Source organism: Nicotiana attenuata, chromosome 12 (assembly GCF_001879085.1).
Source record: "Nicotiana attenuata strain UT chromosome 12, NIATTr2, whole genome shotgun sequence".
In the NCBI taxonomy this organism is placed as follows: domain Eukaryota; kingdom Viridiplantae; phylum Streptophyta; class Magnoliopsida; order Solanales; family Solanaceae; genus Nicotiana; species Nicotiana attenuata.
The window spans coordinates 12,635,360-12,643,906 of NC_032000.1; positions in this window are offsets into that span (position 1 = coordinate 12,635,360).

Genomic DNA, 8,547 nt, shown 5'->3' on the forward strand with positions numbered 1-8,547 from the left:
CGATGTGTTTCTTTCTGATCTTCCTGGCATGCCACCGGATCGCGATATTGATTTCTGTATTGATTTGGCTCCAAGCACCCAGCCTATATCTATTCCACCGTACCGTATTGCTCCGAAAGAGTTGAAGGAGTTGAAGGAGCAGCTTGAGGAGTTGTTAGCAAAGGGGTTTGTTAGACCCAGTGTATCACCTTGGGGTGCACCAGTGTTATTTGTGAAGAAGAAGGATGGGACTATGCGGTTGTGCATTGACTACCGCCAGCTGAACAAGGCTACCATCAAGAATAAGTACCCGTTGCCGCGCATTGGTGATTTGTTCGACCAGTTGCAGGGTGCTAGGGTGTTCTCTAAGATCGATTTGAGGTCAAGGTACCATCAGTTGAAGATTCAGGACTCGAATGTTCCAAAGACTGCATTTCGGATGAGATATGGCCATTATGAGTTTCTGGTGATGCCCTTTAGCTTGACTAATGCCCCAGCAGCATTTATGGACTTGGATGAACAGAGTGTTCAGGACTTATATTGATTCCTTTGTTATCGTCTTTATTGAAGACATCTTGATATACTCACATTGCCTGGGGGAGCACGAGCAGCATTTGAGGGTAGTGCTTCAGTCCTTGCGAGAGTAGAAGCTGTATGCTAAGTTCTCCAAGTGTGAGTTTTGGCTATAGTTAGTGGAATTCTTGGGGCATATTGTGTCAGGAGAGGGTAATAAGGTGGATCCCAAGAAGATTGAGGCAATTCAGAGTTGGCCACGTCCTACTTCAATGACCGAGATCAGAAGTTTCCTGGGGTTAGCAGGTTATTACAGGCGATTCGTGTAGGGCTTTTCATCTATTGCATCACCTCTGACTAGATTGACCCAGAAGGGTGTTCCTTTCCGTTGGTTCGATGATTGTGAGGCGAGCTTTCAGAAGCTCAAGACAACTTTGACTACAACACCAGTTCTTGTGTTGCCGTCCGGTTCAGGGATGTATACGGTATATTGCTACACTTCACGGGTTAGATTGGGATGTGTATTGATGCATGAGGGGCGAGTTATTGCCTATGCTTCGCGCCAGCTAAAGATTCATGAGAAGAATTATCCTATGCACGATTTAGGTTTAGCCGCGATTGTTCATACTCTTAAGATATAAGGCATTATCTGTATGGGGTGGCATGTGAGGTTTATACTGATCATCGCAGCTTACAACATTTGTTCAAGTAAAGGGATCTCAATTTGAGGCGGCGTAGATGGCTTGAGTTACTGAAGGATTATGACATCACCATTATTTATCATTCGGGCAAGGCAAATATGGTCGCGGATGCCTTAAACAGGAAAGTAGAGAGTATGGGTAGCTTGGCATTCATTCCACCAGAGGAGAGGCCACTAGCTTTGGACATTCAGTCCTTGGCTAACATGCTCGTGAGGTTGGATATTTCGGAGCCCAGCTGAGTCCTTACGTGTGTTGTTGCTCAGTCTTCGTTATTGGGGCAGATCAAGGCCTGACAGTTCGATGATCCATACATGGCGATTCTCAAAGAGACAATGCTGCAGGGTAGTGCCAAGGAGGTTTCTATTGGCGAGGATGGTGTTCTGCGACTCTAGGGTCGCCTATGTGTTCCTAATGTTGATGGTCTGAGGGAGAGGATCCTATAGGAGGCACACAGTTCGTGGTATTCCATTCATCCGGGTGTTACGAAGATGTATCGTGACTTGAGGCAGTATTATTGGTGGCGGAGGATGAAGAAAGACATAGTGGATTATGTGGCTAGGTGTTTGAATTGCCAGCATGTTAAGTATGAACACTAGAGGCCAGGTGGCCTACTTCAGCAGATGCCTATACTAGAGTGGAAGTGGGAGCGCATTACTATGGATTTCGTAGTTGGGTTGCCCTGGACCCTGCAGAAGTTTGATGCAGTGTGGGTCATTGTTGATAGGTTGACCAAGTCGGCACACTTTATTCCGGTTGTGACTACTTACACTTTAGAGAGATTGGCTCAGATTTACATTTGGGAGATAGTTCGGTTGCACGGTGTGCCTGTTTCCATCATATCAGATAGAGGCCTTCAGTTCACTTCCCATTTCTGGAGAGCTGTTCAAAGTGAGTTGGGGACCTGTGTGGAGCTTAGCACAGCATTTCATCCACAGACAGACGGGCAGTCAGAGCGGACAGTTCAGATCTTGGAGGACATGCTTAGAGCATGTGTGATTGACTTTAGAGGACAATGGGATCAGTTCTTGCCTTTGGCAAAGTTTGCTTACAACAACAACTACCAGTCCAACATCGAGATGGCTCCATTTGAGGCTTTATATGGGCGACGATGTCGTTCTCCTATCGGGTGGTTTGATCCTGGTGAGGTTAAGTTGTACGGCACAGGTGAAAGATGCCTTGGATAAGGTGAAGTTGATTCAGGAAAGGCTTCACACAGCTCAGTCCAGGCAGAAGAGTTACGCGGATCAAAAGACGCGTGATGTATCATTCATGGTTGGCGAGAAGGTCCTCTTGAAAGTCTCACCAATGAAGGGTATTATGAGGTTCGGGAAGAAGGGCAAGTTGAGCGCAAGATTCATTGGCCCATTTGAGGTGTTGAGGCGAGTTGCAGAGGTTGCTTACGAGCTTGCTTTACCCCCAGCTTATCGGGAGTTCATCCAGTTTTCCACGTGTCCATGCTTCGGAGGTATCACGCCAACTTGTCCCATGTGTTGGACATCAGTACTATTCAGCTGGATGAGAGTTTGGGTTACGAGGAGGAGCCAGTTGCCATTGTTGATAGGTTGGATCGCCAATTGAGATCCAAGAGGATTTCCGCGGTAAAGGTCCAGTGGAGAGGCCAACAGGTTTAGGAGGCGACCTGGGAGTCCGAGGAGGACATGCGGACCAGATACCCCCATCTTTTTCCTAGCTCAGGTACTTTACTATGTCCGTTCGAGGAAGAACGTTTGTTTAAGAGGTGGAGAATGTAACAACCCGACCGGTCGTTTTGCTTGTTAGAACCCCATCTGTGACGACCCGACCCGTCGTCTCATGTGTTACTGCTTCGTTTCTCCCATTTTATGCTTCTTTATGTTTCGTTATCGGTATGTGGTGTGTTAGAGTTGATTTGGATTGGTTTTGATAAGAAATGAGACACTTAGTCTCTTTAAGGAAGGCCTAAGTTGGAAAAGTCAACCGAACGTTGACTTATGAGTTAGAAGGCTCGGATGTGATTTACGGTGATTCGGTTAGCATCGGGAAATGATTTGTGACTTAGGAGTGCGATCGGAATTGATTTTGGAGGTCCGGTGTAGAATTAGGCTTGAATTGGCGAAGTTAGTATTTTGGCGACTTCCGGTTGATAGGTGAGATTTTGATCAGAGGGTCGGAATGGAATTCCGAGAGTTGCTGTAGCTCCGTTAGGTGATTTTGGATATGTGCGTAAAATTTCAGGTCATTCGAACATCGTTTGGTCGGGTTTTTGATCGAATGCGTAATTCGGAAGTTTTTAAGAAACTTAGGCTTGAATCCGATGTGATTTGATGGTTTTAGCATTGTTTGAAGTGTTTTGAGGATTGGAACAAGTTTGAATAAGGTATTAGGATGTGTTGGTGTTTTTGGTTGAGGTCCCGGGGGCCTCAGGGTTAATTCGGGTGGTCAAACGGAAGGTTTTTGGAGTTAATTGCAGGTTCAACCTTGCTGGTATCTGTTGGTTTCGCACCTGCGGTCAGTCACGCTGAAGCGATTGGAAGATGCATAGAAGCGGAAGTCTTGGCCCTTGCCAGATTCCGCAGGAGCGGAAGGAGGACCGAATAGCGGCCTCGCAGGAGCGGAATTTGGAACCCTGGTCAGGTTCCGCAGAAGCAGAACATTGGATCGCTTAAGCGGTCCCGCAGATGCGATTGGGGACCGCAGAAGCGGAAGGTTGCCTTAAGTGAAAGGTCCGCAAAAGCGGACGTTGACCGCATAAGCGGAAGCCGCAAAAGCGGTACTGGATCCGCAGAAGCGAAATGCCTGGCAGTTAAGTGAAATTAATCATCTTCGCGAATTTTTGAAAGAACAACATTTTGGACTTCAGACTAAGGAGATTTTGGGCGATTTTTGAAGAGGGTTTCGAGGGCTATCATCAGGTATGGATTCTTGGGCTTAGATTATGTTATTATTGTGTATAAACATGAATTAACACTGAAAACCCAAGGAATTAAAGGGTAAAAATGGGGTAAGTTAGGGTTTGAGAATTTTGATGTAAAAATGGAATTTGGAGGGTCAAACGAACTCTGATTTTGGTGAACATTATATGTATGGACTCGTGCTGAGACGAGGAATCCAGTGATGTAAATTTCGTAATTTTTCGAGAAGCGGGCCCGGGGCTCGGGTTTTGCTAGTCTCGAGATTTCTGCTATTTCTTGGTTGTTTTCGATTGGGTATTGTTCCCTTGGCATATTGTAATGTATTCGCTCTGATTTTGGTTAGATTCGACGCGCGTGGAGGCCAGTTTGAGGGCCAAAGGCGTCGAGAGCTAGAGATTTCACCGGTTCGAGGTGAGTAATACTTGTAAATGATATCCTGAGGGTTTGACACCCCGGATTTGCACATCATAGTGCTGCATTGTGGTGACTTGCACGCCAGGTATGTGCGTGGGTTAGAGCACCGTTGGGGATTGCGACTTGGTCCATCCCGGTTGTTGATTTTACTGCGTAATTGACTGAAACCTACTTGATGCTATCGTGATTTGGGTTGATTGCCATGTTTTGGGCTTCGTGCCGATTATTTGAATCCTTTAGGGATTATTATCACTGTTTTCATGACACTTAGCATATTAAATGATTTTAGTCCTGAGTTAAACCCTGTTTTGAAATGTGCAGTCATATTGTTAAAGTTTAAAGACTTAAATTGCATTTTTCTGATGTTTTGAGTTAAAAGCTATTACTTGACATTGCCCGAGTGGCTCATTTGCATGTTCTGGACTGAGGATGGATCGGGCTGCACGCCGCAGCGATACTATGATGATATTGCGCTTGGGCTGTAGGAGCCCCTCCGGAGTCTGAACCCCCACAGTGAGCGCGGGTACCCAAATGGATCGGGTTGCGCGCCGCAGCGGTCATGTGCATTGCATTGCATTCATGCATCGGTTCCTGTTTGTACTACGTGTCATGACATTCAGCACTCTCATTTCATTGGCATTCATGCTATTTCTTGAACTGTTTACCAGATGCCCTGGTGTTAATTGTTAGTGGAGTGCTGTGCCCGAGGGGCTGACTTATGTGCGGACTTGCATTCTCTGAATACGCATTCATTTGCTTGACTGTTGTAAAAGGATATTTTCAAAAGAGGTTTTTAAACTGAGCCAGATATTTTGTAAAAGGATTTTTCACGGTCTTACTGTTTTCTAAAAAGGGTTGTACTGTCCTATATATCATGATGGAGTGCTCTTACGTGTTTTCTTGCCTCTCAATTATTATTTACTCTTATTACCACTGAGTTGGAAGTACTCACTTTACTCCCTGCACCATGTGTGCAGATTCAGGTGCTCCGGAGACTTAGTGGAGTTGTTTGCTATTTTTCGTGAAGTTATTTTCAGGAGTTGTTGAGGTAGCTGCCTGACGTCCGCAGGACCCGACTCCTCCCCTTTATTTCATTTGTCTTTCCATATCCTAGACTTCTTTATTACTATGGATATATTACTCTGTTACATCTAGAGGCTCTAGACTCGTGACTCCAGATCTATTGGGGAATGTTGGGATATTCGTTATTATTTTCCATACTATTTTATTTAGTTTCGGAATGGAACCTTGATATTTGCTATTTTAATCGTATTATTTGTTAACGGATTGCGTATTTGGGTTGAGAGTATTTAAATTGGTCGGGCTTGCCTAGCATTAGTGTTGGGCGCCATCACGACCGGGATTGGGGTCGTGACAAGTTGGTATCAGAGCCTAGGTTAGTAGGTCTCATGAGTCATGAGCAGGTTTAGTAGAGTCTCGCGGATCGGTACGGAGACGTCTGTATTTATCCTCGAGAGGCTGCAGAACCTTTAGGAAAACTTCCCATTCTTGGAATTCTTATCGTGCGTACTTGATTCAGCTTGAGATATAACTCTTGAAATTCCTTCCACACGTCTGTATGCGCACGTGAGCGCTCAGTATTATATGTGCCTTGATGGTTTGTGATTCCCGATCGAGGGGCGAGATGTAATCTTCGTGAGTATGTTGGGCCAGTGTGGAGGACTTGAGGCCTGATCTTTGCCTATGGCTTGAGCACTGAGGTGCTGATTGTGTGAGCAAGTGTTTTGAACTAATATGTTCGGTAATGTCCTTATTAGCCGGAATGGCTGTTGGATATCCATGTGCTGAGTATGTTAGAATTGTGAGATGTACCTATATGACTCGGTAGTGACGAAGAGGTCTGTTGGATAATAGATGAACTGTTAAGTGTTCGATTCCTATTGTGATTGATGTGTAGCCCGAATTAAGGGCGCATGAAGAATATTTTCGTGTCTCCTAGTTGGTAAGTAAAGTGCATTACATGTGGCGGTATGAGTTCAGACGCAGGAAGACTAAATTGACTGCGTAACGTATGTGATGGTGGAAGGTGTGATGAAATACTAAATTGAGGTGGAGCAGGTGGATTATCTCCTGCAGAGTGTTCTTAAGTGGTACGATTCTTATGTGTATTATTAGAAGATCTCATGTGTAATTGAAAAGTACGAGTTGAAAGTTGATAAATTCGGGTCGCTCTAGAGGGTGGACTCAACTGATGTGGGGATGAATGCGCGATTTGTAGGGGATTACAGTACTAGATGATCTGTGTTTTCACAAACTTGTAGATGATTTGAGTTTAATCTCACTAGGACATTGTGGTATCATTAGAGTAAAAGTGTTATGAGTTGTTAAGTGTGTCTTGATATATGGCTTCGTGCCAAGTTGGGGAGGTTGCTGTTGATTAGCTGATTGCACGGTTATGTGATATGTTGGTTACGTCTCGAGGTATGCTGGCGAATCGGTTCTAGTTGCAGAAATTAAGCCGAGGATGGGCGAGTGAAGCAAAATTTCGACAAAGGCTATATTATGTCCCATAGGGTATGATAATTTCGGAATGTCTAGAGTTGTTGTTGGTAAAGAATGCTCAGTGCATAGAGCAGGAAGTTGCTTGGTTGTATTGGGATGAGGGTCTCATTTTACGGTATCGGAGTGTCAATAAAGCACGAGTGGTTCTCTTCGTTAAATCAGGTAATTTGCAGATGAATAAGAGAGAATGACTCTCGAGAATGGTTTTAATGTGTTCAAGAATCTACATGTAGCACTCAGGTTAAGGTGGTGCATGTGACTAAAGACAGTGTTTCAATAGAAAATGTCAAGACTTGTGGTATTTTTATGTTGATCATGGGATCCTATGTGTCGGTACCTGGAAAGTAAAGGAAGCGAATTTAGACTCGTAGAAAGTTCTTCAGAGTAAAGCATTCGGGAGTGTGGTATTTCTGGGAAACAATTGAGAGAGTATTCAGTGGCCTATGGGTCTTAGACAGTGTGGTCTTATGTGCGAGTCTCGTGTGGTAAGCCTGGATTGAGGCATTGTGATGCTACAACGAGGAAGAAATATCAAGTGGATGATGAATAAAAAGGGGAATTAGATAGATGGAATAGCTTGATAGTAGACCGAATCGGTATGGTAAAGATATGATTAATTCTTCGTATGTGTTTGAGGTAATGGGCTTTTACAGGTATTGTGCAGCAAGGCTCTTGAGTTTTGACAGCTTGCTTAGCTTGGTTCGGGTAGAAGGATTCAGTCCTGGCAGTTTAGCTTGTGCAATGGAATTGGGGGAGAGTTCTTGATAAGTTTTACAGTGGTTTAGAGACGTATAAATTGCCTATGGGCATGCGAAGCATGGAATGTGTAATGATTTCTCTTCTTGATGGGATTGATGGAGAGTTCTTGAATAGTGGAGTACGTCGATCTTTGTGGCTAGGAAGGGAGATGGATTTCTCAAGTTATACTAGTGTGGTATGGTATATGCGATATGTGGTGGAGGATTGGGATTTGTGTGTGTAAGGTTACGGTTCTGTTCATAATGGAAAGTCATTAAATTCTTAAGCAACACAGGCAGCTGCAGGTGATTAAAGAATCGTTCTTTAAATGATTAAGGAAAATGGTACTGCCAACCATAGTGATTCGACGGGGGTATATGTTCCAGTAAAAGGGCAATGTGATGTAAACTGATAATACTTCGGTAGTGTTGCGGCATTTGGGATCGACTGTTGATATCTGAGTTTGTTTGATGGCACAGGGAAACTTTAGAATACCTTTCGTGAGATGATTGGGTACCTGAGGTGTGATATGTATTCGTACGGCGCAATTTGGGATCAGATATAGTGATTTGTGTGCTATATGGAGTTGGAGACTAGGAGTTCTCGTGTTCAGGCTATGCAGTTGTTGTAAATCGTGTGCATCGCCACCGTCTAGCGGTTATTAGGAATTAGAGGTCCGAGTGGATCTTTCTTTGCTTGGTATGCCAGATTTTGGATATGATATTGGATTGTAGGCTGGTTGTCTCAGTGTTGGGTTATTCTAGACTATTGTGCTACGGGCTAGGCCG